The sequence below is a fragment of the Lathamus discolor genome, chromosome Z, assembly GCF_037157495.1.
Source record: "Lathamus discolor isolate bLatDis1 chromosome Z, bLatDis1.hap1, whole genome shotgun sequence".
In the NCBI taxonomy this organism is placed as follows: domain Eukaryota; kingdom Metazoa; phylum Chordata; class Aves; order Psittaciformes; family Psittacidae; genus Lathamus; species Lathamus discolor.
Window position 1 is genome coordinate 83490575 of NC_088909.1, and position 12598 is coordinate 83503172.

Consider the following 12598-nt stretch of genomic DNA (forward strand, 5'->3'; position numbering starts at 1 on the left):
TAATGGAAAAAAGATGAGCCCAAAGTGTTTTGGTAGATAAGGATGACAATTTGGCTTCATGTGTGCTTATGATAAGGGCAGGATGTTATAATGCTGTGTTTATGAGCATGTCTGCAGAAATGAGAAGTTTTACAAAGCCAAGCACAAGTGAAATCCATTTGAAAATTCACAGCCAAGTGTTCCCTATTTCCAGTTCCAGACTCATGATTAGTTAATAACCTGTTCTGAAGTTTGCTGTTCAGGCAGGGAAAGAAAGCCAGGTCCTGTGAGTAACATGATCAACCATATCCTGGGAAAATAATGGCTTGACATAGACTGATCTTGCACCCCTGAGGTGAAGCTGCATTTGCCCAGACCCCTGATTGCCTGAGTCAGAGATACAGAGTGTGACAGTCTTCCTCCCTTCACCCTAAATACTGACATGGCGCTGGCTGCAGGGAGTGGAAACGCCTCATGAAATCAAATGGAAAGGAAGATAGGGTAACAGATGATGGAGATTTGCTGTTAAACAGGAAGTAGGCACCTGCTATGCTCTTCAACTAACGAATGTGATGAAGGAAAATGTATCCTTGAGTTGCTGGAGGCTGAACTTACAACTCGTGAGGAAGGTCTCAGATAGCAAGGTTTGTGGTATGGTTTACAGTACAGAGGCAGCTCTTAAAGCAAAACACTGCCCTACCTTTAATGAGGGGATTTGCAGCTGCAGGTTTGACAGTACTATAATAGCATACAGCTACTTTAACCTAATTTTTTATATGTTTTAATATATTTAAAATCTGTAATACATAATTTCCTGCAGATTTGGCCCAGCCTTTAAACAGAGAGGGCAAGTATTTTATTTTATTCGTCTCTAATGTAAGAGCTGCCCCAGGGCTGTGAACTGCACACATCTATGTTACTGGGAGTATGCCTGAAAATGAGCAAGCAGCATGAACGTTTATGTGGGTATGGACCTAATCTGTTCACTAGTCTACAGAGTTAACTCACCTTCAGCATTGCTGCTGCAGGGATCGTTTGTACTGTGAGCAGCACGCAACTGCAGGACCCCAGATTTTACTTCCTGAGAGAGGTGCAAAAATTGTGTGACGGACAGAACTCTTTCACTCTACTAACAGTTCATGTCATCTATGAAGATACTGAAGATAATTTCTTCTACAGTAAGTCCGGTGAATTTACACTCACAACAATTATAGTGCCCACCTGGGATTTTCCCAGATGGATGCCCATCTACACCTACTGAGGGTTGCATTCTTTTCACTTTCTTTTCTCTTTTCATCTTCTCTCTTTCTTGTTGCAGCCCAGGCACCTCAGGGGAGTCAAGCTGCTTTATGACAGAGGTCCCTCTGATGCACCCATTGCTTGAAACTGCATTGTAGGATTGTAACTTTTGTTCTCTTGTTTGGGTTTTTTTTTTTTTGTTTGTTTGGTTGGTTTTTGTTGGTTTGTTGTGGTTTTTTTTTTTGTGTGTGGGTTTTTCTTGCTTGCATGTTTGTTGTTTAGGTTTTTTGTTGTTGTTGTTGTTGTTGTTATCGCTGTTGTTGGGTTTTTTTTTTTGTGTTTGTTTTTTTCCAAAGAAACAAACAAAAGCAAGCAAGCAAGCAACCAAAACCACTGGTGCTTGTGACAGTGAAGCCAAGTTACAGCCACTCCTTTAGTTCCATGTTCGGTCCACATCCCAGGGTCAGCCAAGCATTGAGTCAATACTAATACAGGAAGTGCACCTCTGGCCCTCAGAGAAGCACAATTTTGTGGATTCAGAGGCCAGACGTTCCTGCAGGACTGGAGAGTATTAATGGCCTTCACTGGTGCATACAGGATAGAGCAAATGAGAGAGACCTTTAGACTGCTCTCTCCTTTACAAATAGTGTTTACCATCACTTGAATCTTCAAGTGAAAAGGAATATATGTGCTTTTTTGTTTTGAAACATGTTCTCCTTTGTACAGCAGTATGACTTGAAATAAAAAGGGCGATACATACAAAATGTCTGAAATACAAATGAAAAAGCTGTGCAGTGGTGGGAATGGAACATGTTTCAGTTGACTTAGATCAAAATTATTTCTGGAGTTCCAATTTCTGTAAACTTGCGATATTTTCATTTTTGTTCAAATGTAACAATACCAGCATGCAGCCAGAGAGCATGTGTTGCCCTTATCTGTTTCCACAGCACCTCAGAGCAGAATCTAAGTAATATGAAGCCTCTTAGCATTTTGATACAAATAAAGGTATATTTAATGGAAAGGAGGCCCATATCTAGTTTTCACAAGACGAGAAAATAATTGCAATTCAGCCTTTTTCTTTCTGGTTTACCACAGGTGGAAGATTTGGGCTATTTGGGAACAATGGAGACCAGAGCTGCTCCTTTGTTTGGTCGATCAACTTCGTGTGGGAAGTGGGTTTTGACTGCACTCAGTTTGATAAGGGCAGAACAACAGGCTGTTTGTCTTGTTAAAGACTAAAACCATGTTGGTCTCCCTGCCCAAAAATATCTCTCACAATTTATCTTGTGACTGAGGTCAGCCTCAGATAACTGAGTCCTTGTCTGTTCCCCGGTGTGAGTGAGAAAGCAGGGAAGAAGGTTTGCATTTATTCCAGAGGTTCACACTAGGCTCCCTGTGGCCCATGCTAAGCAAGTGTGTTATGTGTCCCCAAGCCCCACAGTGAAATTCTGCACTACACTTACTTACCTAAGGCCTCATTTCATTCCAAACAGCACCCACGCTGACTTGAACAAAGAACAAACATGGGAAACCTCTTGCTTTTTAACAGTGCTGCAGTACCACAGGAATATTATAAGCACAGTAGCTAACAGGGCAGCAGCAAAATACATGGGCTGCCTTAGCTGATCATTTTCAATGATCATTTCACCTTTGAAATTTTCACAGGCTTTTTTACAGTTATACTCAATAGCAAATGACTTCTGACTACATACTGCAGAGAAACACTATTTCCTTTGAAATCACATACATCTAAGCAGATCACATATGCAAATACAGCTCCCTTAATAAAAGTCCTCCACCAAGCTACGGAAGCCACGGCAATTGTACAATTATTCAGACACTATAACCTGAATAGAGATTATCTTTTTCATGATGCAATAGCAATAACAGTATAGATTAAGTTGATGTATGGAACTTGGTTCCTGTTTAAAGAAATCACATTGTAGGTCACCATGGCATACTTTGTCTAACTGCATAAAGTTTGCAAACTTAAGCACGATTGTAAATAATTTAAAACAGTACTGTAAGTCTTTGGAAGCTTGAAAATAGCTTAAAAGACTACTGAAGTTTTGGATTTCCATGCATTTCTTACCCTTAGTGTCATATCAGGTCATCTAGTTTAATAGCAGTCATATGTTTCTTATGCCTTTGAGATAGTCATCAAAGACATCGTCTGGTATGTTTTAGTTGACCATACATTTTTATTGGAATCTGAAGGTAACTGTGGAGAAAAGATATCTTGAAGCTGGATCAATAAACAGGAGTCTCTTCCCATAGTAGGAACTGAAACTTCTCCTAGCAGGTCTTGGCATATAGCATAAAGGTTGGTGACTGGAGGGGTCTTAGCCTCAATTATTAGCCCTTTCTAGTAGCAGCTGGATATAAAATGGTTGCAACAGAGATGCTCTGATATACCTTAAACTCCTCTCCTCCTTCAGTTCTGCATGTAGACAAATGGCATCTGCATTTTGCTCACTATGAAGAAAATACAATTGCAATCTACTACCGACATAAATTGTCACGGCTTTCTTGGCTCTTGTGGAGGTAGTGGGAGAATGCAGTCCTCGGGGCCTAGACAGGCTGAATTTTCAGTTGAATGTGATCAAACTGCAACCTGAATTAGCAAGTTCAGGTTGTCTGAATCACAAGTACAGTGCTGTGCTCTGTTCAGTGCTTGATATCAAGAAGTGCATGACAGTTCCTGATAATAGTATAAATGTTAACCTGCTAGCTAGCTCAATATGGTCATGCAATATGTTTGACATAATGTATGAATTAGTTTGGTCCAGCTGCTGATGTCCTAATTTCTTTTATGATACAGTGCTCAGCTCACTTGGCCAAGGCTGGCAATATTTCTGAAGAGATGGGAGTTTTTTAAAAAGGGCAAGACTATTGCTGGAGTTTAAAGGGAGATCTAGAGCTCAGGTCACTCCCTTTCATTTCAGAAAAAAAGCAAGTGTTGAATTTCATGAAGCTATTTCAAGCTGCTTTTTCAACCAATGTTTCTTTTGCTCAGCAGCTATTGAACAAGATACTTTTGATTCTGCACAAGACAAAAATTGCTCTGAGATTTTTTTGAGACCTCTGCTCTGAAAAACCCCCAAACCCCCAAAATGAAGGCCTCAGGGTTTGGCTCCTGATTTCTTAATGCACTGGAAATGATCAGCAGTGAGTCTTTCAGTGAAAGAAAGGGAAAGTTTCAAGCCCTCCTCATTACTATTCACAGACACTGTGGAAAGAAAAGTTCAGAGTGGCCTGCTGTCCAGAAGGTCACATTCCCTTATTTCTCTTGTAAATTTGCCCAGGGAGCATTTCACACTACACCAGCCTGAATTATATTGCTCCTGACAGTGATGTCAGAATGAGCAAATGCTGAGGTCATCTACAAGAAATGCTGCCAGCATGGCACAGCAGTCTTCGGCTTGTAGGCCTATGCTTTCCCTGTCTTAAGAAACACTAAGGACGGCAGAATAATTGCCTTTCAGCTACAGTTTGATTTCACAAGCCTTTGTTTGTCTCTGGCTGCAAACAGGCAGGACTCCCTGGACACCTTATTGGGTCTGGGGCTGCCTTCTCCAGGCACTGCTGAAGGCAGTTGCCTGGAGAAGCCAGATGCCCATGGGGACAAGTGGCAGGGATGAGTACAGTCCACAGCTCCCGGCAAGGCTGTCTGCAGCACTGCTGCCTGTGCTGCTGCTCCCAGGTTTTCCTCCTGATTGATGTCTTATGTCTGCAGGAATAAGACTCACTGTGACCCTCTTTGCTATGTTCTATATTTCCCACATATTCCATGTGAGAAATGGTCTCTAGATGAAAATTTTTCTTGCAAAAGCTCAGGGTAGACACAGCAGTGAAGCAGCTATTTATTGACATTTTTGCAAAAGTGGGTGTCCTAGCGAGGAGGCACACACAGCAAAGGCAGAACTAAGATTTATATTTCATATCTCATCCACAAGTTACCTCCCTTGTTTCCCCATTGGTTGGGTACGTATCATCTACATGCTAACTGTCCTGCCTCTGTTTACATCTCCCCTTACTCGATTTAGTACACGTCTTCCTTTTATTTATTTATCTCCTTTTATGGTTCGATTTCATAACCCTCTGGCATACATGTAGCACCCCAACTTACTGTTTAACTACAGAACCAGTTTGCATCAGCTTAGTTTCATAGGTTGTACAAAGATACCATTCTTTTTAACCACAGAGTGTGTCTGTTGCCCAAAGATGACATTGTTTTTAACCACAGAGTGTGTCTGTTTAAGTCATGGTATTTTAAACCCTTTGTTCCATTCACTTGGTAACTTGGCCCCAGCCCCGCTATTGCAAAGTCTTGATATTGCAAAGCCTTAATATTACAAAACCGTAATATTGCAAAGCTCCATCTCAAATATGCAAAAACAACACTGTTTCTGTCACATTCCAGTTCCCTGAATTTCAGTGAAATACCTGCTTTGATCCTTCTATGACATAGGGTCCCACTCTGTAAGCAGCCACTGATAAACGTCAAGTTTGCCATCCAGGCCAGACTATGGTAACTTTCAAATATACTCTCCCCATCACCATATTCCATAAGGTATAGCAGGTTGCAAGCAGCCTACAAGTGCTGTGCATCCATACATAGCTGGGAAGCCTTCTAACTGCAATATTCAAAGCTCAGTAAAGCAAAAGCTAGGTGAGGCTGGGCACCTGGGTGGTCATATACAGTCACAGGGACAGAGCTGGATTCAAACTGGCTGGCTCCCTTTGAGTGATGGCTGTGTTAAAGAGCAGGGTGCCTTGACAGAGAGGTGCATGCTTTCTCTGAATCAAGACTAGAGAAGAACCATGGTGCAGCAGGAGCTCCAGCAGTGCCCTCTTGTCAGCTTCAGTGACAGCAGAAGTGAGCTTCTTGTCAGCTTCAGTGCCATGCAAGAAGAGAGGAAGGGGTTTAATCCTGTCTTCCCCTCCTCCACCTGGTTTCATTCACCACCAGTGTCACTTCTGACTCAAGCAGTGCCATGTGGTACTCAATATTGGCACAGAGCCACTGACATGAGGATGAAATGTCAAATCGTTGCCCTGCTGCTGCCTGCCTGCCTGCCTGCCTGGGTGTGCTTCACTGTTCCTCCCCGCTGAGGCCAGGGTGAGGGTTGGTGGGAAGTGCACCTTCTCTTGCTGGGCAGGACACTGTGAAGGACAGCAATACTGAGAGCACACCTTTCTTGCACAGTTGGTCTGCTTGGGAAGGGGGGTGAGTTTCAATGAGGGTTTTTTTTCATTATTCCAGAATGGAGAGGAACTCTTTTCATAACTGCAAAGCTCACGACTCTACTGATGAAGGGACAGAGAAGGATTGGTCTTCCTTGTGGAAAGGGGGTTGTAAACACTGCTGGCAGTTGCTCAGTGCAGTAAAACCACTCAGCATCTCTGACCTGCTTTGCATATCTCAGACTGCATGCCCCAAAACCTGCAGCATTGAAGTTTCAATTGCTGATTGCAGTGAACCCCATTATGCTGCTTCCAATATTTTTTTTCAGTTACTTTTTACACTGGAGAGATCTTGCCCATTTCCTGTAGTTTGCTTTCCAGCATCTCCAGCATTTCCTTGCTGCTTCCATAGTACCAGGCTAAATTAATCATCTTTTCATCTCATGCAAACCAGGTCCCTGACACCCCTGTGTTCCCCCCTGTTTCTGCTGGGTCATGGCAGGGTGCTGATATTTTGTTGTAGAGGGAATTTAAAGGCTTTGCCCTCCCTGCTGAGTCTTGCACTGCCTGTTGTGACTTTGATATCTACCTAGGGTGCTCTGAAGGCAGAACTCTTCATGTATGGCATTTAAAGGTAACAAAAAAATGCCTTTAGGGAAAACAATTACTAAAGTTTATGGAAGAAGCAAGAGTGGATGCATTTCTAGGTTTGTTTGTAGTGCTGTCAGGGGTGTGAGAGCAACATAGGTTTAGGTACCAAAGCCTGCTCTGGCCTGGTGAGGTCAGGCATCTGTAGCAACAAAGGAGGAGCAGCACTTAGCTCAGGACATGCTGTCTGCAGCACTCTGCAGGCTCTCCAGTTAAGTAAGAATTTTGCTACCTGCCCTAAGCAACACAGTGCTGTGACCACTCTAGTAAAAAGATACAAGCTAAGCCCTTTGTGTATGTCTACATAGCAGCACTCACTATGCAGCGCTGGGACTTGCTTTTCTGGAGCTGGAAACTGCTCTGCCACTGGTTGTGCCACCGGTTTCCTCTGTCAGAAGGCATTCACTGCCTCCATCCTCAGTTGAACTAACAGGCACAGAAAAATCTGCTTTATGTAGGGTTTTGTTTTTTTCTTCCTGCCTTTGACAAGACAACAGCATTACAGTATTGAATATCCTCTCCAAATTTAGTACAGGGGCCTAGAGTACTAGTGCATTACAGCTCTTTGAACTGAGACAAGTCATGTAATAGAGGATTCATGCCAAGCTGAAGCTGCTGTTGAAACAGAAAAGTTGAGTGTGATAAATATCCTCATATTTTGGAGAAGTCAAAGTCCCTGCCTTCTGTTCTCTATGTTAGATGTAAATACAGAGATTCATAAACAAAAATATGCTGTCCACGCATATCTAAAGTGCCGTTGAATTGTTTTGGGTACTGTCTGAATTCATGACTGTAGAAACACGAGACTGGAGAGAGACAAACACTAATAACATTTCCTATTGATAAGATGCACCCTGCAACTCCTTGTTTCTCACAGCATGGTGGGTCACCTATGACCTCCAGCCAAGGCCAGGCTTTCTGATTGCTACCTGCCTGACAAACATATAGTAAGTAACAACATCTGTTCTGATAAATTTACAATTTAAATAAAAAAGTTCAATAAAGATGTAGAGCGTAATGTTATGGCTGGCTTTCTGAGGCGCAGAAGAAAGAAGTTACTTGTCCAAGGTCACATCAGAAGTCTGCTGGAAGGTGAGGACTTACTGCAGATCTCATTGTTACACATCCAGATCATCTTGCGAGCACTCAAAGAGGATAACCAGCCTGGCTACATCTGAGCCTCTTCTGTATTTTGTGATTGCATGCATGGAAACTGTTTATCAAATGTCATTTTATAAGCACTGTGAACAGTATAGGGTTGGTTGGTTGTAAGCTGGTTTGGTTTTCTTGTTTTGCATTTAAACTGTAGTGTTTGCAAACAGAACTCTTCGTTTGCCTTTTAAAGCCCAAGCACCATTAGCAGTGTCAGGTCAGATTTTATTCCTTCACGTAACTGCAGTTATTGCAGTTATCTGAGTTATGGGAGTTATTGATGAATCTCAAGGCCTCCTTACAGTCTTGGTGTTCACTGTTACGAGTCCACAACCAGGGCCTTGCAAGTTAGTAGGGAACTGCCCTGTAGAGATGCTGGGTGTCCTAAACCTGCAAAGTGTGCATGGCACTTCACAAGCTGTCCATGCCCTGCTGACACATTTCATAGACTAGTTAGGGCTGGAAAGGACCATAAGATCATCAAGTTCCAATCCCCCTGCCATGGGCAGGGACACATCCCACTAAACCATGTCACCCAAGGCTCTGTCCAACCTGGCCTTGAACACTGCCAGGGATGGAGCAGTCACAACCCATTCCAGTGCCTCACCACCCTTACAGTAGTTGTTCTTTGTACTTGTTTCCATGACCATTTTGTGCTCTACAGCCAGCACAGGTTTGACCTCCTTGCCACTTACTGAGTGTGGAGCAATCTGTGTTCTGTTTCTTGGGTACAAATGAAGGAGAGAAAAGTCTAAGTGTGCTTCTTTCTATCAAAAATGATCAGAACTTATGCTGGAAATCACAGAAACAGAGTTTCATCAGGATTGTACTTACTGAGAATGGTATTCCCCCACAACCAATCCATCACGTGCTTTAGTGCTTCGAAACCAGCTCCCTTCACTCACAATGGCATTTCTCATTCCTATTTTCCTTCTTACTTGTTGAGCTGTCTGGATGCTAGGACAGGCATTTCTGTTTTGTGCTTTCAGTCTGCTCAGTGAACAGATTTCTGTTAATTTGTTTATGCCTCTTATTTCTCTCTGGCCTTTCCTAGCAATATTACCCAATGATAGAGATACGAATTGTACATTTAATAATTACCTTTATATACTCTGCAAGTTTCATTCTGTACAAACTTCATATGAAGACATAATGTGAAATAACTGATGGTGAGTTTGGGTAGCTGCTGCATACATGGCACCCATCTTATAGGGAAGCTTTTTCTGGTCACACATGGTTACAGACTTTTTGTGGAAACATTTCTGTTCAGTGTGGAAGACTATTTCTGAAGCATCTCTGAAGCATCTTGACTGCAAACTTTATCTGTGTGGTCAATATCTCTCTCCTTCCTCACCAAGCCTGCAGACCTCATGCCACAAATGAGTCTTTGTAGCAATAGTGCAGCAAAGCTTGGACCCATGATGGCACAGCTTGGTAATCTTCTCAAAAATGGCATAAACTCAAAGCCAGCACTACCACATAGCCCCTAAGTTGTTTGGTCTTCTTTGAAGTGGGGTGGTTTGCTAGCACAACTGCTTTTCCTCTCTCTCTTCTCTTCAAGAGTAACTGCTTTATTCAAGGTGTTCGATAGGTGAGGCTGATGATACCAATCTTTCTTGCTCATGCTTCTGGTTTTGATTCAGGATCACCATGTCTGTAAGATCAACGTAGCTCTTTTAGGTGGTAAAAAAGTGACCACTTCAAAGCCCTTGTTACAGTTCATCTTAGCTCTGTAGTGGACTATATGACACATGAGCAAGTTCCTTTGTGTCCAAGATGAAGCTGTCTTTTACAAAAGCGTCTATGTCTCAGGTCCTATTTCAATGCTGACATGCACTGATTTTATTCACCCTCAATACTTCCCTCTTGCTGCTTTGGCATACCTGATTCCTTCCTTGCACTGGTGTATATCATGAAGTATTTTACTTAATGGTATTAGTAATATTCATTTATAATTTTAATCTAGAAGCAGTCGGCATTTCCAGACGTTTAGCAGAGACCACCTCTGATCTAGAAAAGTTGTGAAGTCAAGGGAAGAAAGTCAAGTCTATGACACCAGGCAAATGATGCTCTCACTCAGGTCATGTATCTAGTGTTTAAGCTGGCACATTTCATGAATGTGTTCAGCCACACAGAAATACCTGCGTGTGCTGAACAACATATACCCATTGGCATAGGCATAGCAGATAACACTAGAAAAGTATGCAACTTTCAGTTTTAAAACTCACGATCAGGGAGATCTTTCTAAAAACTAATCTTGTATTTCAGTCTTAGTAAATAAACACCAGTCTGGGAGAAACTTAATAATGGTGAGTAGACTTCATGGTTTACCCATAAAAATGGGTGTATTTCAGTGAATTATATAGTAATCATTCCAATTTATGAGATAAATATTAAAACTATAGATCCTTTTGGCCCCACAAATATCATGAAACAAAGATATTGCTGTTTGCTCCTGTAGATTGGCTGGCGAAAGGTGCCAAATCAGAGAAAATACATGCATCAGAAAAATACATATTACACATATTCATAAGAATTGATAAGAGTTTTCAGATTCTGTCTTCTGATATGTATGTAGTTAATAAACCATATATTTTGTATCTGAAATGGCATATTCAAGAAAAGTGTTTAGACATGAAAAAGTACCTCCGGATCACACTCATGCACATCTATATAAACACACACATAAAACTAAGTAAATAGATATAATATGACAGAATGACCACAATGGCAACTATTGTCACACTATTACAGAAATATCCAATGCACAATATGAAATGTAAACGAGACATTTTAGGAAAATCATTAATGCTTTTTATTCATGCCTCTGGAAACTGAATGTTGCCTTGTTCTGAGTCTGTTTTCCCAAAGGTTAGCAAAGTGCTAATTAAAAAGTGTGAGGATCAATCAGTTTCCTAACAAAATTTATTTTTAAACCATTTCCAGTCTGGGACTCTTACCCACTGTCTCTACAATTTATCCTCTTCAGTACTGGTAAAATAGCCAAAAAAGACAAAACAAAATTCAAAAAGAAAAAAAAAAAAAAGAGGAAGTTTTAAAAGACTCTTTAAAGGATTAAGCCCATCCTTGTTCAGTTAGGCAGTGGATTTTTGTGATTGAAATAAAGGCCCAGTAAATCGAATCACAATGGTGAATGAATTAAATATCTACATCTACAGGTCGTAGGTGACACATGTTTAGCTTGAAGTGAATTTTATAACCTGGAAAAGAGCTCTCTCGCAAAATCTATAAGCTTAAAAAGTGATAAGATTTTGCAAGCAGACTAATGAACCTTTTAATTTTTATTTTTATTTTTTTTCTCCAGTAGGCCATATGAAGTGAGGTTATTGAATCAGGGCCCAGTCTGGTCTCATGAAGGATGTTACCTGTGTCAGATGTCACCTGGTCATCATGGCTGTGATACTCTGTGGCACCCAAAGGGTCAGCTGAATTCTCCAGGGATAGCAAGTGCACACTCAATAAGAGGAAAGAAGAAACTGCAGGTCTCGAATCCTAATCCTAATTAGAATACTAAACACTATAATCATGTTACCTATTATTCCTAATCATGGAGGCAATAGACATGGTGATTCACATGTGATGTGTAAAATGATGAGTACAAGAGAGGAAAACTCTCAGAGCACACATACAGTACACGAAAGGGAAAAGGCATGTAGAAAGCAGATGATACTATCCCAAGGTTAATAAGCAAAACTGCAGAAATGACTGAAGTAGAGTGAGACACACTTAAGATACAAATGAATCAATAATTGAAGACACATGCTAAAAGAAAGCAGGAATAATATCAAAAAGCTTTCAATTATTTACACTTTATTGCATGAATCTGTAAGTGATGTGTCATGCTTTGTCTCGCACCAAGGCTGCGTAGAGAGAGCAACCACCAGAATAACATCACCAGCAATTTGTCTCCCATCAAATTTATGGTCGTATAGATCCACTTTCTCATTTACAAGTGAGATTTCACACAGGAACGACTTATTGAAAAGTCACCTGCTGGGAAAATAGCTTCATGATCACTGGCCTGAGTATGCATATGCATAGCAGGCAGCTAAAAGGTGCTATTCAGAAATATCCTTTATTATTAAAAGAAAACAAGGTTTATGCAGTCTTTCTCATTGTGAAACATGGCATTATTTATCTGGCTTTCTATTTTTAAGTAGTATACTGATAGCTTGTTATGCATACTTCATTCTATTAAATTGGGGGATGATTTCTTGGAGCCTGACAAAATGTCTGATTTTTTTCAAATAGCTGTGCCAACTCATGCATGAGATAGCCTAGCCCTGCCTTTGAGAACTGCAGCCTGCTGTACCTTTAAGAACCCCAGGACTAAACGTTTCAAACAGTGATTTCCAAGCTTCCCTTATGCTCC

The 12598-nt window shown here is 41.2% G+C and overlaps 1 long non-coding RNA gene across 1 annotated transcript; it reads left to right on the forward strand.

The window, feature by feature from the left end:
* Window positions 1-300: 300 nt before the first annotated feature.
* On the forward strand, window positions 301-2266 carry LOC136005316 (uncharacterized). The gene is made up of 3 exons (XR_010608754.1): window positions 301-623; window positions 1008-1157; window positions 1298-2266. It is a non-coding gene; the product is annotated as an uncharacterized LOC136005316 (long non-coding RNA).
* The last annotated feature ends 10332 nt before the right edge of the window (window positions 2267-12598 follow it).